This window comes from Ascaphus truei, chromosome 9 (genome assembly GCF_040206685.1).
Source record: "Ascaphus truei isolate aAscTru1 chromosome 9, aAscTru1.hap1, whole genome shotgun sequence".
Lineage (NCBI taxonomy): Eukaryota > Metazoa > Chordata > Amphibia > Anura > Ascaphidae > Ascaphus > Ascaphus truei.
The window spans coordinates 17,147,763-17,171,312 of record NC_134491.1 but is presented as its reverse complement, the minus strand read 5'-3'; positions in this window follow the sequence as shown (position 1 = coordinate 17,171,312).

Genomic DNA, 23,550 nt, shown 5'->3' with positions numbered 1-23,550 from the left:
TGTGATGAAGATTGTCCTTGAGCTGCCTGAGAGGTAGATCTGGTATCTTCCAACCAGATAAGAAGATTCGTGTGGAGTAGCCTCCTATGGCGCTAAGGATGAAGAGTGGAAAAGAGTCTTGTGCAGTGATTTCTTCTTATATGGAATACCTCAGAGAAGGGAACAAGAAATAAACAAAAAACACCGCAATAGTGTATTATCTTTGGGACAACAATTGTCATATGGGACAAGATACAAAGAGCATTTATTGGTTAAAACAATTGTAACCGCAATTGACATAAAACATATGTGAAATTAATAAACAGTAGACTTTTCTCCTGCTGATCAAGAGGATAGTTCTCACTGCTGAATAAGAAATGAGCTTCCAAGCGCTTGTGCTTAAAGGAAGCTGCGTTGCTCCGCCGTTTGATAAAACTGAAATCCTACTCACCATCCATGAGTAGGACATGTACAGTGGTTCGGGGTCTTTTGCCAGGGATAGCCGCTTGCTGTGGGGTGCAGAGCGTCCTTTAGTGCGGGGAGATTTCCTGCGGTCCTCGTGGTTTGCTGCCAACAGAGTAGTTTCTAACCGTCTCCTCCCGCTGACGTCACCGTCTGGTATGCACAGCTACGGGGTCCCTGACGAAGAAACCCAGTATTACGGAGTTTCGAAACGCGTAGGAAGGTTTTTGGCCATCCAGGGACTCCGTAGCTGTGCATACCAGACGGTGACGTCAGCGGCAGAAGACGGATAGAAACTACTCTGTTGGCAGCAAACCACGAGGACCGCAGGAAATCTCCCCGCACTAAAGGGCGCTCTGCACCCCACGGCAAGCGGCTATCCCTGGCAAAAGACCCCGAACCACTGTACATGTCCTACTCATGGATGGTGAGTAGGATTTCAGTTTTATCAAACGGCAGAGCAACGCAGCTTCCTTTAAGCACAAGCGCTTGGAAGCTCATTTCTTATTCAGCAGTGAGAACTATCCTCTTGATCAGCAGGAGAAAAGTCTACTGCTTATTAATTTCACATATGTTTTATGTCAATTGCGGTTACAATTGTTTTAACCAATAAATGCTCTTTGTATCTTGTCCCATATGACAATTGTTGTCCCAAAGATAATACACTATTGCGGTGTTTTTTGTTTATTTCTTGTTCCCTTCTCTGAGGTATTCCATATAAGAAGAAATCACTGCACAAGACTCTTTTCCACTCTTCATCCTTAGCGCCATAGGAGGCTACTCCACATGAAGCAGGAACTGATTGAGCCACCTGTGCTGAAGCAGGTATATCCTGAAAACCTGATCTGTTGGTGGACGGCGATTTTTTTTTTTCCTATGGCTTTAAAGCAGGGGATATCTGGAGCTGAACCCCGTTAATGTCAGTTCCGGGATCTCCTGCTTCCAGAGATATTTACCTCCGAATTAGGTGCAGGTAGCCGCTCTCCTCGGTAGCCAGGGTTCACAAAGTTTTTGCGTCCTGTGGGCCAAAAGGAAGTAGTGACATCATCAGTGCGGCTTCCTATTGGCCCATGTGACGCGGCAGTTTTACACTTTAAAGCCCAGCTTGCTCAGCCAGAGCAGCTACCGGCACCTACTTCTTAGGTAAGAATATCCGGAAGCAGGGGGTCCCCAGGGCTGAAATTAACGGGGTTCAGCTCCGGAGACCCTCAGCTTCAATCCTATGTAAAAACAACTGGGGGAAGGGGGAATGTGCGGTCTTGTATTGTTTTTTTATCAGCCATATTAATTTAGATTTTGGGCTCATTTGAAAAAAAAAATAATGAAAAATACACAGAATAAGAAATCAGTGTGCAGGAAAAACAAGGGAAAAACCAACAACGTGCTTTACAGTATTGCGAATAAATCTTTTACAAATGAGAAAATAAACATGCAGGGAAGTGACCCTTTAAACAGACTTGTTGTGACTGTGTATAAATCGTTGATCTCATGTCGGATACAAGAATAGAACATGAATCTTACATTTGTGCGTGTGACATTATATAAACACGGGTACACCAATACAATTGAAGCACAGAAAATAGCATGGCGCATAGTACACAAAAATAGCTTCAAGAAAAAAACTTTTTATATTATATAATAAGTCTTGTGTAACCCCCCTCCTAAACAGTTACTAACATGATTATTGTATGCTGGGCCCCACTCTGGGTTGCTATGGGGATCCAGATGTCACTCAGGGGTATTTAAGGAGGAGGGACTATACTAGGTTAGGTTCCAGGAGGACATGAGGAGAGGCGCCTCAGAAGGAGTATATAGGTAATGTTTATAAAGTAGTAGTATAGATCAGGTCCACCCTGTTTATTATGTTTTAGATAGGGACAGTGCCCATTATGTTAGGCTCCCCCCAAAAAAAGGAATGGAGTCCTGAATAATAAAAAGGAATACGGCACACCAGAGGGCCGCAGGAAAGAGGGCTCCCAGGTGCCGGCGGATCAGCTCTAACCGCGGATCGGCGCTAATATTCCTCATCCGTCTGCATGGAAGTGGCAGTTCCCAAACAGGCCAAAGGTATTGGGGCACGTAAGAAACACCCACCAGGATTCCCGTAGGGGTCCAGAGTAATCGTTTTAATACCGATGATGGTTCCGAATTTATAACAGGGGCCGGGTCCCAAAGTTACTCAGAGCAACCAAGTCAAAGTACCTTCATTGTAGTGTTAAGAGTGGGCACTGATGGAAGAACAGTATTCATGTGTCTGTTATAATATACAGTGCAACATTATTAATATGTGTATGCCCGGTCACTATCCATGGGGACACGAATAAATGACAGATGTACTTCAAAAGTTCCTGGCGCCCATTATTCTACAACCTTGCTACCTCATCACCCCGCCGCCTGAATCCAGCCCCCGAGTCAAGGTAACCCATGCGGAGCGGCCATATAATACAACCCAATGTAATCTCCCTAGAAGCCGGGCGGCAGGGAGGGTTACACGTGATATAATGGACTGCATGTTTAAAGCAGCAAAACATGTGAAATCTTATATATATAGTATTTATATATATATATATTTTAAATAAATCTGTTCTGTAGTATTAGATAGTGACTGTTTTTTTTTATTATTTTTATTCAACTCTTAATGCCATTTGTTATGAGTTTTAATATACTGAACATCCTTTGATTTGCAAATGTTCCCAGCAGTTTGAGCTGCAAACTGTAACAACAGATAATGTTACATCAGTAATATAAGGATACAGTGTATCACTGAGTTAGCAGCTCTTATATTAGGCACACAAAGTTACAGATTTAGGTAGAATAATACATACAGACGGATGGACACCACTCCACATGACAAAGGCTGCCATAGCAGTCGAAAAATCGATTTATCTGTTGGTCAATAGATTCCTTTGGATTTTTCAAAAGTGCCCTGATTCGTCTTTCTTACCTGGATCTACTCCCGGATTACAAAGGGGTTTCCCCTGGTCTCAGGAGTACCGGTAAAAGTATCATATGTATTTACAGGAGGGGCCCATTCATGCGACGGGTTCCGTTCTAAGGACCCGCCGCAAAGCAAAAATCGCCGGAAAGCGGAACCGGCGATTTTCGTTATGTGCGCATGCGCAGACCGGCAATGTGCCATTCTCCGCATGCGTAACATCGGCAAAAACCCGAATCTGCGCATGCGCAACCCCGGGCCCGGACCGCACATGCGCGACCCCGGACCTGCCAGTTCTGTGCAAGCGCAGACATGGCGGCCCCCTTCTCGGTACCGCCGTATCGCCGAAAAGCGGGGCGCCGAGAAGCGGGGCCTTGCTGTATTTTTTCTGCGTGCAGCATATTTCTTCTATTTTGAATTATAGATTGTCACATCCTACACATAAAAAAAATAGTATAAAAAGGAAAGAGAAAGCTGAAAATTAGTATTTGCTGCTTTAATAGGAGGGAGTATAAGATCATTTTAACTGTAATAATTCATAGCTGGTGAGAAGAGATCATATGTCCCCGTAACTCGGCCTTCCTGAGTTCTACACTGTATCCACATCCTTTTACACGACTAATGACCTGACAGCATGAAGATGGCGTTGCACCTGGGAATATCAGGCGTGGGAGGCCTCCAACACGAGATCGAGAGGTCTTTATTGTACACACATGTACACTGCATGCGCAGCACACATTCCTTACACTATTTTGAAATAGGTTGGAAATCAGCTCATCATGCTTGTGGGAACGAACATGAATTCGTTTAAAGCCATATTTACTAAGCCGCGCTGGAAGGTGTCTTGTGGAGTAGCACCACTTAGTAAATATGGGCTTTGGTCCCTTACATTTTTTACGTCGTTCATCAATTCAAAAGCTTCAACCTGAATAAGTCATGGCTCTGCCCAATTTCTATATTCATTCTTGTTCCTCCCCCCTTTGTTTTGGGTTCTCTGCGGTTCCACAGTACCCTCACACAGGCCTGTCTAGCACTGAAGGGGTTACGTTCCCAGGATTGAGATTTCCCAATGGTTTTCACATTCCAGCACTTCACGCTATAGCTACTACAAGGATTTACATCATGGGCGGGCAACTCCAGTCCTCAAGGGCCACCAACAAGTCAGGTTTTCAGGATATCCCTGCTTCCGCACAGAAGCTGTGTTGAAGCAGGGATATCCTTAAAACCCAACCTGTTAGTGGCCCTTGAGGACTGTAGTTGGCCATTCCTGCTCTAGGGTAACATCCATATTTAAAATGTATAGAAAGCTAAAACACACAAGCCCATATTTATTGGACGGTGATATTCCATAAGACTCCTTCCGGCGCCAGAAGATACATTCAAGTGGTGTCTTCCAGCATCGGAAGGTAGCCTATGCAACTGAACCTAGTTAACACGGGCCTCTCTGTGCTTATTTGGATATTATTAAACAGAATCCTTGTCAGCAACCTCACCACTGTGACGTGCAAATTGTGGGGATCCATGAAAGAGATACTCAAGGTCTTCTTTGCTGTCTCCTGGAATTAAGAGAGATTTTGTCATTTTAAGTAATCTCTAGACTATGGTATTGTATATCTCTCTCTCTCAATGCTTTGTATAGCGCATACACAGAGGGAACCCTCCTTTTCTTAAAACTCAAAAAGTGGAGCGAAGAGTCAATTGGGGTTCGAAAAGGCGATTTCGAAGAGCCAAGTCCTGAGCTGTTTTCTGAAAGTGGGAGGGTCTTTGATGTTTCTGATGGATATGGGGAGGGCGTTCCATTCCCTGCCTCCTTGTACCAATTGGGCACGACCAGCACGTTTGAATCTGGGGACTTTTAGAAGTTGAAGGTTTTGGGAAGTAGAGGGGTCCTGTGTCATGGGGCCCGGTGTACCATAGTGAGGAGTTTAAACGTTGCTCTTTGCTTGGTGAGCAACCAGTGCAGTTTTCTCAATTGAATGGTGATATCAGTGACACCAGCAAGTCCGACCATAAGTCTGGCTGCGGCGTCCTAGATCACCTGGAGAGCAGAAAAAAAGTAGATCGACATTCCAACGTAGAGAGTTATTACTGTCAATTCGAGAAAGGACAAGGACAAATAAGACGGTGGTGAGGTCTTTTTGTCGGGACAATGCCAATCCTCTTTAACTTTCTCAGAGCATTAACTGAAGCTTTAGCTGTGGCGGTGACTTGGGATATCAGGGTGACTTGGGATATGAGGGTGGCTTGGTCATTGAGGATGACTCCTACATTTCTTACTTTTTTTTTGTAATGTAACTGCTGTTACCTATCGAAGGGTGGAGTTCCTGAGCTCTTGCCATTTGTTAATTGGTAGGTTGGTCCTTTGCTTGTAGAATCATTATTTCAGTCTTATCAGGGTTAAATTGAAGCAGGTTAGAAGTCATCCATTATATATATTTACCCATACAAACCGTGTACAAAAATTCAGCATATTTGATTTGACAAACAAATCATTAAGTGCTCTGAATGAGCAGTCAGTCATAAACGTTGATCAGCATATGAATAACTTTCTGAATGAAATCTCCTTTCACACACACACCAATTCTAACACATTTTATGTGCAGTAATTCTGCCACCTAGTGTTATCTTTCCATGGGATACGACGTGGAAGACTAAAAGAAGAACAATATAATCCAGTAACTTTAAAGAGGACTTTTATACATGGCTAAGAAATTACTCAACAACATCCATTAAATTACAGACACTCACCCAGGACCAAACAAAATTAGTGACAGTGATATTTTCAGTCGTTTAAAACAAAATGGACGCACAAAAACAACCATACCATAAAATAAAAAGCCGTACACTAAATGATGGAGTATTTGTCAGTCTTACCATTAAACCCAGAATGCCCCAGTGCAGATGTAGCAGCTGTTATGTTATTAGCCCCAATCATGTGGGCTAACGCACAAAATAACAAGATAAATATTGCGTGCATTAAGGAGATGACCGATGCGTGACTGTTTGCAATAGCGCAACATTACATCTCGCCGTAATTATTGCATTGGCGTTAAACGTAACACCATCGGCCACATCTGTAGTTGAAAGAACTAAAATTAGAAGATGTTTGTGCTGTGCAAACAGCATTAAGAAAGGCTAGAATCACTGTACAGAGCTTCGAAACATTTGTTGAAAGGTGACAGCAACAATTTCAGGGGTTTGAACATTTAAAGCAGCAGTTCCCGCTGGGCTCTCTTTTTACGTGTATGGGAAGCAGGGGGCTTCCGGGGCTGAAACGCGCTCATTCCAACTCCAGGGGACCCTCCGCTTCCGGAGATATTTAACAGAAAAGGTGCCCCAGTTCTTCATGCAAGTTTTAAAAAATCCCAATCACATGGGCCAATGGGAAGCTGAATGACGTTGTGGCTTCCTATTGGCCCGTGTGACACAGGAAATGTAAACCTCCATTTTGTTTCCCCTGAATGGGTCTGTACCGGCGGCATCTTCCCCAGTAAGTACCTCTGGAAGCAAGGGGTCCCCAGAGCTGAAATTACCGTGTTACATCACCGGAGAAGCCCTGCTTCATATATATATATATATAGCTGAACCCCATTCATTTCTGCTCCGGGTACCCCTTACTTCCATAGATACTTAACTCCGAAGTAAAAGCTCTGGCTCAGCAAGCAGGGATTTAAGGGTCACATGGGCCAAGAGGAAGCCGATCCGCTGACATCACGGCCTCCTATTGGCCCGCAGGCCGGGAAATAGCCGAACAGCGGACATATTGTGAACTCCAGTAGCCGAGGAGAGCGGCTAACGGCACCTTATTCGCAGATAAGCATCTCAAGAAGCAGAGGGTCCCCGGAGCTGAAATTAATGGGGTTCAGCTCCAGAGACCCCCTTCTTCAATCTTCCAATCAAAAAAAAGTGAAACCCATATTGCTGCTTTTCCAGTCCAACAGCATTTTCATTACCCCCTCCCCCCCCCATTATGACACACACAGTAAGCATTGGTGGGCATAGTGGTTTAACATTGACGACTGGTGACCGTAAAGCAGCGAACCTGACCGTCTTCATAACTATATCCTTCCTTCCTTATCCGTTCAGTCGAGTACGACTCTAAACCACTCTATGGATCAGTGTTCTCCATGTCTTCCAGTCTCTCACGGCTTCATTATACACACACACACACACACACACACACACACACACACACACACACACACACACACACACACACACACACTATATACCTATGTAAATAACAAAAAATCGCAAAACAAATCCATCGCCTTGATTGCCTCTTTAAAGGAAAGGGGATTTATTTTATTTAGACATAAATATTGCACATAGCCTCCCAAATGTCGCATCTCTCCTCCAATGTATGGCAGACAGAGTGGGTGATTGGATGAGTTGGTGGGTGAGTGGGTGGGTTGAGTGAGTGGGTGAGTGAGTGAGTGAGTGGGTGGGTGAGTGGGTGGGTGGGTGAGTTGCAGTAATGCTACTTTTAACAGGCGCTGATTTTAATCGCTTTATTATATTCAACTCCCTGCAATTCATTCCCTGAAAAATAATCCGCCACCTTTGTGGTTTAGACATATTGATGCAATAAGATAAGATACGGATGACTAATTTCCTCATAAACCACATTTCAAATGAGTAATCTACTCTCTGTTTCCTTATTAACCCCTTCTGCCCGAACAACTAGATGAAAACACTGCACTTTCCATGCTCTCTGGTAAGAGAAGATTTAAACAGGTGACTAATGCTCATGCTAACCACTCAGAGTATTATTGTCATAAACCCCCAATATTCTTATTTAGTTGTTGTATACACAAGAAGCAACCACATGTTATATATAATGAGTAATCACCATGAGCAATGCATTGCAGGCAGTAGAAATGTCCAGGCAACGTAAGGACAGCATACATTATATTAATTTCCACATAAATCACTGTATTATCCTTGTGTATAGTTGTGTCAGCCAGCACTCTGAGTTCAAAGCGCCAGTTCCCCCTCACGGGTAGAAGGCAGGGGGTTACCGGAGCTGAACCGCGTATATATAAATATATAACAGTACAGTGTACACATACACGGTATGTGTGTGTCTGGCCGAGTGCCCCTGGCTATAGCCTTTACACTTGGCTTAACACTATAAGTCCTGATAAGAACAGGCAGTGTTGGGGTTAAACTCCTGCACAGGGCCTAGCTTGCAGTTGCAGCCTGGATAAACACATTGGTACTCTATCCAGGTGCAGGTCTCCCGGCAGTTGGAGTGTCATACCTGGGAGGGTACTGACTGGGTCACATAACAGTGATGTGATTGATGCATGTCTGTACCTGGACCTGCCTTGTTATGGGGCAGGGTTACAAACCCCTCCCCAGGTATAAAAGCTGGCACTCCACTAAATTGTGTGTTCTGTCCCCTCCCTCTGAAGAGTAGGGGGTGGGGCTGAGGATGGGCTCTTGGGGCCTCAAGCTCCTTGGGTGCCAGTCCAGGGCAGAAAGAGAAGGTTGGAGTGGACGGAACCTGGTGAATAAAACACAGTTGTACCCACACCTGACTACTGTGTATTCATATGAAGGAGTGATTGTGGGGGAGAACAATCTTGTTCCTAACTGCACCAGGAGAAACTGCTGAAACCCTGTCCTGTTGACTCTCCTATACCACCCAAGGAGCGCTCAGCCTGCTGTTACCTCACAGGCATGCACCATTACACCGGGGTATGTGGCACTAATCCGGGAAGAACATTTCTCCCTGTGGGGGGGTGGGGGGGGGAGGTGGATAAGGGTGCTACAAATATATATATATATATATATATATATAAAATGGAACTAGCTGTGTCAGTCCAGTTGGATAGTGTAGAATAAATGAGTACTTCAGTATTAGGTAATACCTTTTTATTTGGACTAACAATTGATATAATAAGACAAACTTTCGAGAGTTTTCCTCTCTTCCTCGGGTCAGCAATCACCTACACCTATATACGCGTTTCGCACAACGTGCTTCGTCAGGAAACGTGTAGAGGTCACGTGGGGAAGCTGCACGCCATTGGTGGAGAATCATACCGGCAGAGAGAGACTTCACGCACAGCTGACGGACGGGGAGAGCGGTCCAGACCCAAAATATCTACTCCAGCAGCATCCGTTTCTCCCGGTCTCGGTACACGTACACACACACACAGCTGTTTATTTTGTACTTTACATTGTTGTACTATTTAGGACTTTTACAATACATTATACTGAATCTCAGTGTGCTTTCTGTTTTTTTGTCTTTGTGTTATACTACACAGGAGATTTTGTAGTAGGCCTATTGAAGGCTGCACGTGAATCCCAGTTACATCACTTATATGGAACAGCACCAGCGCGGATATCCTATTCCACCATCTCTGAAATTCCAACGTATTGTTTTACCCCCAGGATGCCACCCTTCATGGCGTACGCTTCACGTCCATAGCAGGGGTGCTCAGCTCTAGTCCTCAAAACCTGACCTGTCGGGAGGTCTTAAGGCTATTCCAGCTTCCGCACAACTGGCTCAATCAGTGGCTCGAACATTGAACCACCTGTGCTGAAGCAGGGACTGATTGACCTTCTGCTGAAGCAGGGATATCCTTAAAACCTGAACTGTTGGAGGGGTCTTGAGGACTGGAGTTGAGCACCCCTTGTTTATACGTAGGACACTGAAATGCTTTACAAACATTAGTGGTTACCACATGTTCATACCCAGTTGTGTCTTTGCAAATGATTCCACCACTTTAAAATGTCCTTATTTCTCTTTCTTCGATTAACTCAGCACCACAGTACTCAGCATTCTGGTCTCAGCACACAAAAAGAAACGTTTTTTTCAAGATAAATACTCACATACAAAAACAGTACAAAATGGCGGTAATGTTCCAAATAAATTATGATATTGTTAAATATGGTTGCATAGTTTTCTGTTTCTGTGGAATCCTTGTAATTGATCTGAATATCATGATAAAACTTCTCTCCATCTCCTGATGTTAAACCGTCTCGATCACATAATTCTGGTGTAATCCCTCTGTCCTCCTCCTGGTGTAATCCCTCTGTCCTCCTCCTGGTGTAATCCCTCTGTCCTCCTCCTGGTGTAATCCCTCTGTCCTCCTCCTGGTGTAATCCCTCTGTCCTCCTCCTGGTGTAATCCCTCTGTCCTCTTCCTGGTGTAATCCCTCTGTCCTCTGTACCACCACTAGCTACCCTGCTAGATATTTATCCAGATAATATCCCTTAGTCTGCTCTTGCTATCACTTCAGTCATTCTATTACCAGATAAAGTCCTTCCGCTTCAAACTGATGTCATCTGAAAAGGAACTGTCTACACCTCCATACAAAGAATAACCTAATATGGCATATCTTCTGGAAAGATCCGGTCTAATGCCATAGCCTCTTCCGGTTGCATCAGCTCAAACCACAGTTGTCTATAGTCACTGAAATGTCAACCACAGGGCCCCATTACAGAGAACCCAGCACTGCTGCACTATAACTAATTACTGTCCCGATGCAACTGAATTTAGCAGAAAATACCAATTTCAACATTATGCGATATAATATGTATGGAATGAAAGAACCATTGCAAATATACAGACCTGTATACTTTGAGATTTTGTCTTCATACATATTACGATATAATTATATCACTGAACTGGATTTCTTACAACCACAATCATTTGAATACTCTACTTCAGATGGTCATGGTTTTTATTCACAATTCAGCACGAAAGCAGGAGTGAACATTTTAGGCTGGATCATTTGGTGGCTCATTTTGCTCTCACTCATTTGGAATGAAGGGAATTCCTGTGCCAGCACACTGATATCATCTCCAAAACGTTCACCTTTTATGATCTGTTTGTGTTCATCTCTACTCTAAATTATTTAACAGTATATTCTGGTTATCAATCCAGCTTAAGCACCGTCATAATGGTATTGGTGCATGATAACAACATATCAATACTGTTTCCCATACCGGAGAACTCTGGGATTGTGCACTATAACCTCAAATTATACACATCGTATCTGCTTAAAGTCAGGATAGCTGGGAAGGCGTAAGAATCTATATAATTAATGTTTAGGCAATGTGTCCCTTAAATCCAGTGTCAAGTATGCTGACGTTCGAGTGATCTCAGTAGCACTCATTTTTAAATCTCACACAAGTATAACACACTAACAATTTCCCTGTCTTCATAAAGAAAAATGGCTCAGTGTAGAAGGACTTTCAGCCTAAATATTGATGACATCTTTCCAAAATACTGAGCTTTGCCCCAATGTATAACATATGTAGATCTATTTTTAAATACAGACACAGTATCACTGCTTTTTAAGACCACTGAACCACTGGTAAAATCAGACATTATTTTTTGGCCCATTCATTTGTAGTCAGTCTCCCTGATTTTATTATCATGTATGTATATCTTAATTTAATGTACATAGCGTTTCACAGCAGTAATACACGGGACATAATAATATAGCATAATGGGAAAAAGCGCTTCAGACATGACAGTAACATTAGGAAAGGGAGCCCCTGCCCTGAAGAGCTTGCAATCTAAGTGGTGATGCATCCTTTGAAAGGGGCAGTCTCGATTAGCAGTTCAACAATAGATAGATCAATAGACAGATACATAAACAGCAACAGACAGATCAATCAGAGATAAATAGAGCTACAAAACAAATTGTGTGTTCACTTTCCGTTTTCCATCCGGGCCTCATTGTGAAATCATTACATCGCTATTGCATTGGGCGTATTAAAGATGGCAACCATTGTGATCCAAAAACGTCATTATTTATTTATAATGAGCCAACATATTCATACAGTGCTGCAGTCCACTAGGGGGTAAAGAGAATATCAGTACAACGATATTAACACTCCTACAGCAGGTAACGCTGGTTCTGCAATCTAAGGGAGAGGGCAAATGTAGGGTACAGGGAGAGAGGGCAAATGTAGGGTACAAGGAGAGACGGGAGGGGGGGGGCTTTGTAAAAGCCTCTTGCTGTGCAGGAAGGGGCTTGGTTACTCTTAAATCAGCAATCCTGCTTTCCTCCTTTTAAAAAGAAATAAATAATACGTTTGGAGCAGGGGGGCTCCTGAGCTGAGGTGCGTTCACTTAAACCCCGGGGACCGCCTGCTTCCCGAGATACTTACCTCCGTAGGGGGTGCCGGGAGCAGCTCCGGGGACCGCCTGCTTCCCGAGATACTTACCTCCGCAGGGGGTGCCGGGAGCAGCTCCGGGACCTGCCTGCTTCCCGAGACACTTACCTCCGTAGGGGGAGCCGGGAGCAGCTCCGGGACCGCCTGTTTCCCGAGATACTTCCCTCCGTAGGGGGAGCCGGGAGCAGCTCCGGGACCGCCTGTTTCCCGAGATACTTCCCTCCGTAGAGGGTGCCGGGAGCAGCTCCGGGGACCGCCTGCTTCCCGAGATACTTACCTCCGCAGGGGGAGCCGGGAGCAGCTCCGGGACCCGCCTGCTTCCCGAGATACTTACCTCCGCAGGGGGTGCTGGGAGCAGCTCCGGGACCGCCTGTTTCCCGAGATACTTACCTCCGCAGGGGGAGCCGGGAGCAGCTTCGGGACTGCCTGCTTCCCGAGATACTTACCTCCGCAGGGGGTGCCGGGAGCAGCTCCGGGGACCGCCTGCTTCCTGAGACACTTACCTCCGTTAGGAGGTGCTGGGAGAAGCTCCGGGACCGCCTGCTTTCCGAGATACTTACCTCCGTAGGGGGTGCCGGGAGCAGCTCCGGGACCGCCTGCTTCCCGAGATACTTACCTCCATAGGGGGTGCCGGGAGCAGCTCCGGCTGCGCTGCGTGTGGGGAACATAATGGCAGCTTATATGTCCCACGTCACGCAGGCCAATAGGAAGCCATGACATCCTATCTTGCGGCTTCCTATTGGTCCGCATGACCAGGACCTTTAAACCTCCGCAGCTGCTCCCGGCACCCACTGCGGAGGTATGTATCTCGGGAAGCAAGGGGTAGGTGTTATGGAAAAGGAAGCAAGATTGGGGATATCAGAAATACAATGCCTACCGCAGGGGTGGCCAACTCCAGTCTTTTAGGGCCACCAACAGGTCAGGTTTTCAGGATATCCCTGCTTGAGCACAAGTGGCTCAATCAGTGGCTCAGTCAATGAATTAGCCACCTGTGCTGAAGCAGGGATATCCTTTAAACCTGACCTGTTCATGGCCCTTGTGGACTGGAGTTGCCCAGCCCTGGCTAGGAGCTTCCTCGAAGACGTATTTCAGTTCTGTGGGCTACGCGAGCTCACCTAGTACAAAAGATACTTACAATTCTGTTGGCATTAACTGGAGAGTTGGTGAGGTGTAATTAGAGAAAAGGAACACACACAAAAACCACTAAAACCCAGCATTTCATACATAATTATTAACCCTTTCTTATTACTTCTATCGTGCTCCATAAACGCCTTCAAATCTTTAGCTATTTCTAATGTTTCATTTAAATTTGGGTTTTAATTATATATGTTGGCCAAAGTATGATAAGCTCGCCCAGATCTAGTGAGCCCTAACTTCATTTTTTTTATTATTACTTTTTACCACGTAGACACCGGGCTGAATTCCTCCCGCTTCTCTCATTTTTATGGAGGAAGAATGGGGTTTATTCTCCACCCGCCGAACTCAATAGGGGATTTTGGCAGAGAATGGCCTGATCAGCAGATATAGATTATGTCCCTCTGGCTTGTAACCTGAACTGAACTGTCTTTTATACGTTGTTAGCAGATTACTTTGTAGAAGTGAGTTTTCAGGTCATGTTAAACTGGGAGTCTCTTACCGTTGCATGGAAAGGAATTCCATAGAAGTGGTGCATTCTGGGAAAAGCCCTCAAAGTTTGAAGATATAGGAATAGTGGGGGAGGCAAGAGGAAGAGCAGGTGTGGCCAACTCCAGTCCTCAACTGTCTACATCAGGTTAGGTACTCAGGATATCCCTGCTTCATAATGACTGAGCCACCTGTGCAGAAGCAGGCACATCCCGAAAACCTGACCAGTTGGTGGCCCTTGAGGACTGGCGTTGGCCACCCCTTGAGGTAGAGTAAGGTTGAAACGTGATCGGAAAGAGGGTATGTTAGAGGAGCAGAAATGAGGAAATGGAAAGTCAAGAATGTCCATCTTGATGGGTGGAAGAGTGACTCCACTGAGGACCATAGAAGCAGGAAAGGTTAGTGAGAGTACTAACAAATCTACGTAAGTACCAGCACTCACTGTCTAATAGCTAAATGATGAAAACAGTTGTAATGCAGAAAATACATTTAATAATAAAACAAACCAGAAATAAATCAAATGTGTTTGCAGAAACCAGTATCACAAATAGGCATGTCACAAAGTGAGGGGTGGGAGGGGGGGGGGGAAGGAAAAGGGGAAAAAACATGAAACACAAGGAATATACACAAAAAACGGAGAACGGAAAGTATGCTAGGGGGGGCGACGTTTCGAGGGACTACCTCTTCATCTGGCCCATTCACCCTGGTCCAAAAGGTCCCAGAGGTACTTCCTTAAGCCTCCCTTCCCCTATAACTGGTCAAATCAGACAGCCTTCAAAATAGATAGCAAACATACAGTGTAGCAAACTAGATTACAATGCAATTTTGAGGCCCAGAAACCATGGATCTTATTGATTTGGGAGGTTGACATCTCTGTAAAGTAGAACTACAGCTTATCTGCTGAGCAGACTGCATAATATGTGACTCATAGTACAGTATGTATAACTTATAACTACTTCACAGAGAAAGGAGCAAGTCCACGCAAGAAATGACTAATCCGTTGCAATACAGATTGCAGAGGGCTGGCTATTTGCCACGGTACAAGTGAAAGTATGTGTGAGCTTGAATTGCAACACTTGGGAAGTTAGGGACTTTCCAATGGGTTTGATGCTTTGCCATTTACCGCCGTGACCCATTGAGCAGGACACAAAACAAACATGACAATCATCCTCAAATATTCCCAGTAACATTTGCTTTATTCAGCAACTGAAAGTAAACTTATGGCTTTGCACTTGACACACACGGTTTTCTGTGCTCCTGTTTAATTCTCCCTCCTGCAATGTACCATTAACTGGTAATATAATAGGTAATTAAACATTTCACTGCCAGGGGGGTTCATCAAACATCTTTGTGTGTTTTAACCTATTGCCTGCCAGAGGGGCCCGCGACACACTTTTTTTGCTGGACCCTTTGACGGTGAAAGTTTTAAAACTATCACAGGTCATTTTTCTTCCACACACGCACTATATAAAGTCTCTCTGCACAAGAGAGACAATCAAAGTTACCCAACCTGGTACATCCTGGGCCCTGGTACAGCGCAGGTCATATTCACAGACTGTGCTCGTGTTACAGGGGTGGATTGATTAGACCAGGGGCCATCAAACTCTTAGTCCAAAAGAGCCAAATATGAGTAGCACGGCGATTTAGAATTTTGTCAAAGAGCCATAAATATATTTTTACAAATACGGTTCATTAACCGTCATCACATCAGGCTGTCCCCCCATCATTATTCCCCCTCATCACATCAGGCTGTCCCCCCATCATTATTCCCCCTCATCACATCAGGCTGTCCCCCCATCATTAGTCCCCCTCATCACATCAGGCTGTCCCCCCATCATTAGTCCCCCTCATCACATCAGGCTGTCCCCCCATCATTATTCCCCCTCATCACATCAGGCTGTCCCCCCATCATTATTCCCTCTCATCACATCAGGCTGTCCCCCCATCATTATTCCCCCTCATCACATCAGGCTGTCCCCCCATCATTATTCCCCCTCATCACATCAGGCTGTCCCCCCATCATTATTCCCCCTCATCACATCAGGCTGTCCCCCCATCATTATTCCCCCTCATCACATCAGGCTGTCCCCCCATCATTATTCCCCCTCATCACATCAGGCTGTCCCCCCATCATTATTCCCCCTCATCACATCAGGCTGTCCCCCCATCATTATTCCCCCTCATCACATCAGGCTGCCCCCCCCCCCCCCCCAGGACCGCCAACAGAAACCATGGGGCCCGGGACAAATGAAAGGAGCAGCCCCCCCCCCCCAAACCCATAGTGTACCCCCCACCTCCGAACCCACAGCGCACCTACCACGAAAAAATATTTTTTAGCGCGCAACTTTTACTTAACTGTTTTCTTATTGTGATACAGAAAAAAACATTACAATGCAACCTGTTTATTTTTATATTTTCAACAATAGACATGTGACTGCCTGCCTGGGTGGGTGAGTGGATGAATGACAGTAGAATGACAGTTGGGTGAATGACAGTGGGTGGGTGGGTGAATGACGGTGGATGGGTGGGTGAATGACGGTGGGTGGGTTGGTGAATGAGAGTGGGTGGGTGGGTGGGTGAAGTTCAGTAGAATGACAGTTGGGTGAATGTCAGTGGGTGGGTGGGTGAATGACGGTGGGTAGGTTGGTGAATGACAGTGGGTGGGTGTGTGAATGACAGTGGGTGGGTTGGTGAATGACAATTGAATGACAGTGGGTGGGTGAATGACAGTGGGTTTGTGGGTGAATGACAGCGGGTGGGTGAATGACAGTGGGTGGGTGGGTGAATGACAGTTGGTGGGTGAATGACAGTGGGTGGGTGGGTGAATGACAGTGGGTGGGTGGGTGGGTGAATGACAGTGGGTGGGTGGGTGGGTGAATGACAGTGGGTGGGTGGGTGGGTGAATGACAGTGGGTGGGTGGGTGGGTGGCTGAATGACGGTGGGTGGGTGGGTGGGTGTTTGGTTGGGTGAATGACAGTGGGTGGGTGAATGACAGTGGGTGGGTGGGTGGGTGGGTGACAGTGGGTGGGTGGGTGGGTGAATGACAGTGGGTGGGTGGGTGAATGACAGTGGGTGGGTGAATGACAGTTTGAATGAGTGGGTTGAATGACAGTGGGTGGGTGGGTGGGTGAATGACAGTGGGTGGGTGGGTGGATGAATGACAGTGGGTGGGTGGGTGGGTGGGTGGGTGGATGAATGACAGTATGGTTGAATGACAGTGGGTGGGTGAATGACAGTGTGTGTGTGGGTGGGTGAATGACAGTTGAATGACAGTGGGTGGGTGGGTGAATGACAGTGGGTGGGTGGGTACATGACAGTTGAATGACAGTGGGTGGGTGAATGACAGTGGGTGGGTGGGTGGGTGGGTGGGTCGAATGACAGTGGGTGGGTGGGTAAATGACAGTGGGTGGGTGGGTGAATGACAGTGGGTGGGTGGGTGAATGACAGTGGGTGGGTGGGTGGGTGAATGACAGTGGGTGGGTGGGTGAATGACAGTGGGTGGGTGGGTGAATGACGGTGGGTGAATGACAGTGGGTGGATGGGTGGGTGGGTGGATTGGGTGAATGACAGTTGAATGACAGTTGGGTGAATGACAGTTGAATGACAATGAATGACAGTGGGTGGGTGGGTGAATGACAGTGGGTAAGGTGAATGACAGTGGGTGGGTGGGTGACAGTTGAATGACAGTGGGTGGGTGGGAGACAGTGGGTGGGTGGGAGACAGTGGGTGGGTGGGAGACAGTGACTGGGTGGGAGACAGTGACTGGGTGGGAGACAGTGACTGGGTGGGTGACAGTGACTGGGTGGGAGACAGTGACTGGGTGGGTGGGAGACAGTGAAAGGGTGGGGGACATTGACTGGGTGGGAGACAGTGACTGGGTGGGTGACAGTGACTGAGTGACAGTGACTGGGTGGGTGGGAGACAGTGACTGGGTGGGAGACAGTGACTGGGTGGGTGACAGTGACTGAGTGACAGTGACTGGGTGGGTGGGAGACAGTGACTGGGTGGGAGACAGTGACTGGGTGGGTGGGAGACAGTGACTGGGTGGGAGACAGTGACTGGGTGGGTGGGTGGGTGACAGTGACTAACAGTGACTGGGTGGGTGGGTGGCAGTGAGTGACAGTGACTGGGTGGGAGACAGTGACTTACAGTGACAGTGACTGGGTGGGTGGGAGACAGACTGGGTGACAGTGACTGGGTGGGTGACAGTGACTGGGTGGGTGGGTGACAGTGACTGGGTGACAGGGTGACAGTGACTGGGTGGGTGACAGTGACTTACTTGACCGGGTGGGGGCTGGACTCTTTCCCCTCCTGCCCCCGATTTCCTGCGGCAGCTGCCCGGGAGGGGAGGTGGTCTTGGGGGTGCGGGAGGTGGGCTCGGGGGGCACGGGAGGTGGGCTCGGGGGGAGCGCGGGAAGCTGGCAGCAGGGGGAAGCAGGCCGCAGGATTACCTGGTACTTCCCCCTCCGTCCCACGTTGGGAGCGGGGGGGGGGGAGGGGCCGCCGCAGGAAGAGCTTGTACTTCCCCCTCCATCCCACGTTTGGGGACCTGCGCATGCGCGCGCCGGGACCGCAGGGGAATCGCCGCCATTTTGCTCCCGCATCGCGCCTGCCTCTCAATTTCAAATACTGAGGGGAGAGCCACACGGACTTGCCCAAAGAGCCGCAAGTGGCTCACAAGCCGCGGTTTCACGACCCCTGGGTTAGACATAGGGCGGCCAGGTGTTCAGTATTGAACCGGACTGTCCTATATTTGGACACACTGTCCAGTAAAAAATTAGAGGTAATACTGGACATGTATGTGTATACCGGTATTACCTCTCTGGACATGTATGTGTATACCGGTATTACCTCTCTGGACATGTACGTGTATACCGGTATTACCTCTCTGGGCGTGTATGTGTATACCGGTATTACCTCTCTGGGCGTGTATGTGTATACCGGTATTACCTCTCTGGGCGTGTCTGTGTATACCGGTATTACCTCTCTGGGCGTGTATGTGTATACCGGTATTACCTCTCTGGGCGTGTATGTGTATACCGGTATTACCTCTCTGGGTGTGTATGTATATACTGGTATTACCTCTCTGGGCGTGTCTGTATGTATACCGGTATTACCTCTCTGGGCGTGTATGTGTATACTGGTATTACCTCTCTGGGCGTGTCTGTGTATACCGGTATTACCTCTCTGGGTGTGTATGTGTACACTACCGACACACTTTATCACACTGCGGCCAGATCCGCAAGCCGGGAGATTTCCCGGCTTGCTAGTGGCCGCCCCTCGGCGTGCCGCGCGTCATAGACGCGCGGTCACGCGTCTTCGGGAGCGTGCTCCCCCTGCACGCGCGTCCAGGGGCTCCCCGAGGGAGCCCTGGTGTCCCGCGATCGCGGGACAGCGGCAGGGGGTTCCGGGGGACCCGGCGGACCTGGTAGCGGTAGGGAGAGCGCCCCGATCGGAGGGCGCTCTTCCGCTGCTTCGGCGCGCGCCCGTCACTCTCGGGCGCGCGCCAGGCTACTGCTGCGGCCAAGAACGGGCAAATGCTCGAATAAACTTGGCCGCAGCAGTATACCGGTATTACCTCTCTGGGTGTGTGTGTGTATACCGGTATTACCTCTCTGGGCGTGTATGTGTATACCGGTATTACCTCTCTGGGTGTGTGTGTGTATACCGGTATTACCTCTCTGGGCGTGTGTGTGTATACCGGTATTACCTCTCTGGGCGTGTATGTGTATACCGGTATTACCTCTCTGGACGTGTATGTGTATACCGGTATTACCTCTCTGGGTGTGTGTGTGTATACCGGTATTACCTCTCTGGGCATGTATGTGTATACCGGTATTACCTCTCTGGGCATGTATGTGTATACCGGTATTACCTCTCTGGGCGTGTATGTGTATACCGGTATTACCTCTCTGGGCGTGTATGTGTATACCGGTATTATCTCTCTGGGCGTGTATGTGTATACCGGTATTACCTCTCTGGGCGTGTATGTGTATACCGGTATTACCTCTCTGGGCATGTATGTGAATACCGGTATTACCTCTCTGGGCGTGTATGTGTATACCGGTATTACCTCTCTGGGCATGTATGTGTATACCGGTATTACCTCTCTGGGCGTGTATGTGTATACCGGTATTACCTCTCTGGGCATGTATGTGTATACCGGTATTACATCTCTGGGCGTGTATGTGTAAACCGGTATTACCTCTCTGGGCATGTATGTGTATACCGGTATTACCTCTCTGGGCGTGTATGTGTATACCGGTATTACCTCTCTGGGCATGTATGTGTATACCGGTATTACATCTCTGGGTGTGTATGTGTATACCGGTATTACCTCTCTGGGTGTGTATGTATATACCTCTCTGAACGTGTATGTGTATACCGGTATTACCCGTGTGTATGTATATACCTCTCTGGGCGTGTATGTGTATACCGGTATTACCTCTCTGGGCATGTATGTGTATACCGGTATTACCTCTCTGGGCGTGTATGTGTATACCGGTATTACCTCTCTGGGCATGTATGTGTATACCGGTATTACCTCTCTGGGCGTGTATGTGTATACCGGTATTACCTCTCTGGGCGTGTATGTGTATACCGGTATTACCTCTCTGGGCGTGTATGTGTATACCGGTATTACCTCTCTGGACATGTATGTGTATACCGGTATTACCTCTCTGGGCGTGTGTGTGTATACCGGTATTACCTCTCTGGGCGTGTATGTGTATACCGGTATTACCTCTCTGGGCATGTATGTGTATACCGGTATTACCTCTCTGGGCATGTATGTGAATACCGGTATTACATCTCTGGGCGTGTATGTGTAAACCGGTATTACCTCTCTGGGCATGTATGTGTATACCGGTATTACCTCTCTGGGCGTGTATGTGTATACCGGTATTACCTCTCTGGGCATGTATGTGTATACCGGTATTACATCTCTGGGTGTGTATGTGTATACCGGTATTACCTCTCTGGGTGTGTATGTATATACCTCTCTGAACGTGTATGTGTATACCGGTATTACCCGTGTGTATGTATATACCTCTCTGGACGTGTATGTGTATACCGGTATTACCTCTCTTGGTGTGTATGTGTATACCGGTATTACCTCTCTGGGTGTGTATGTGCATATCGGTATTACCTGTCTGGGTGTGTATGTGTATACCGGTATTACCTCTCTGGGCATGTATGTGTATACCGGTATTACCTCTCTGGGCGTGTATGTGTATACCGGTATTACCTCTCTGGGCATGTATGTGTATACCGGTATTACATCTCTGGGTGTGTATGTGTATACCGGTATTACCTCTCTGGGTGTGTATGTATATACCTCTCTGAACGTGTATGTGTATACCGGTATTACCCGTGTGTATGTATATACCTCTCTGGACGTGTATGTGTATACCGGTATTACCTCTCTTGGTGTGTATGTGTATACCGGTATTACCTCTCTGGGTGTGTATGTGCATATCGGTATTACCTGTCTGGGTGTGTATGTGTATACCGGTATTACCTTCTCTGGGCGTGTATGTGTATACCGGTATTACCTCTCTGGACATGTATGTGTATACCGGTATTACATCTCTGGGCGTGTATGTGTATACCGGTATTACCTCTCTGGACATGTATGTGTATACCGGTATTACCTCTCTGGGCGTATATGTGTATACCGGTATTACCTCTCTGGGCATGTATGTGTATACCGGTATTACCTCTCTGGACATGTATGTGTATACCGGTATTACATCTCTGGGCATGTATGTGTATACCGGTATTACCTCTCTGGACATGTATGTGTATACCGTATTACCACTCTGGGCGTGTATGTACAGTATATACCAGTATTACCTTTCTTGGCGTGTATGTATATACCAGTATTACCTCTCTGGGCGTGTATGTATATACCAGTATTACCTCTCTGGGCGTGTATGTGTATACCGGTATTACCTCTCTGGGCGTGTATGTGTATACCGGTATTACCTCTCTGGGCGTGTATGTGTATACCGGTATTACCTCTCTGGGCGTGTATGTGTATACCGGTATTACCTCTCTGGGAGTGTATGTGTATACTGGTATTACCTCTCTGGGTGTGTATGTGTATACCACCGGTATTACCTCTCTGGGCGTGTATGTGTATACCGGTATTACCTCTCTGGGCGTGTATGTGTATACCGGTATTACCTCTCTGGGCATGTATGTATATACCGGTATTACCTCTCTGGGTGTGTACGTGTATACCGGTATTACCTCTCTGGGCATGTATGTGTATACTGGTATTACCTCTCTGGGCGTGTATATGTATACTGGTATTACCTCTCTGGGTGTGTATGTGTATACCAGTATTATCTCTCTGGGCGTGTATGTGTATACCGTTATCACCTCTCTGGGCGTGTATGTGTATACCGGTATTACCTCTCTGGGTGTGTATGTGTATACCGGTATTACCTCTCTGGGTGTGTATGTGTATACCGGTATTACCTCTCTGGGCGTGTATGTGTATACCGGTATTACCTCTCTGGGCGTGTATGTGTATACCGGTATTACCTCTCTGGGCGTGTATGTGTATACCGGTATTACCTCTCTGGGTGTGTGTGTGTGTATACCGGTATTACCTCTCTGGGCGTGTATGTGTATACCGGTATTACCTCTCTGGACGTGTATGTGTATACCGGTATTACCTCTCTGGGTGTGTGTGTGTATACCGGTATTACCTCTCTGGGCGTGTATGTGTATACCGGTATTACCTCTCTGGGCATGTATGTGTATACCGGTATTACCTCTCTGGGTGTGTATGTGTATACCGGTATTACCTCTCTGGGCGTGTATGTGTATACCGGTATTACCTCTCTGGGCATGTATGTGAATACCGGTATTACATCTCTGGGCGTGTATGTGTAAACCGGTATTACCTCTCTGGGCATGTATGTGTATACCGGTATTACCTCTCTGGGCGTGTATGTGTATACCGGTATTACCTCTCTGGGCATGTATGTGTATACCGGTATTACATCTCTGGGTGTGTATGTGTATACCGGTATTACCTCTCTGGGTGTGTATGTATATACCTCTCTGAACGTGTATGTGTATACCGGTATTACCCGTGTGTATGTATATACCTCTCTGGGCGTGTATGTGTATACCGGTATTACCTCTCTGGGCATGTATGTGTATACCGGTATTACCTCTCTGGGCATGTATGTGTATACCGGTATTACCTCTCTGGGCGTGTATGTGTATACCGGTATTACCTCTCTGGGCGTGTATGTGTATACCGGTATTACCTCTCTGGGCGTGTATGTGTATACCGGTATTACCTCTCTGGACATGTATGTGTATACCGGTATTACCTCTCTGGGCGTGTGTGTGTATACCGGTATTACCTCTCTGGGCGTGTATGTGTATACCG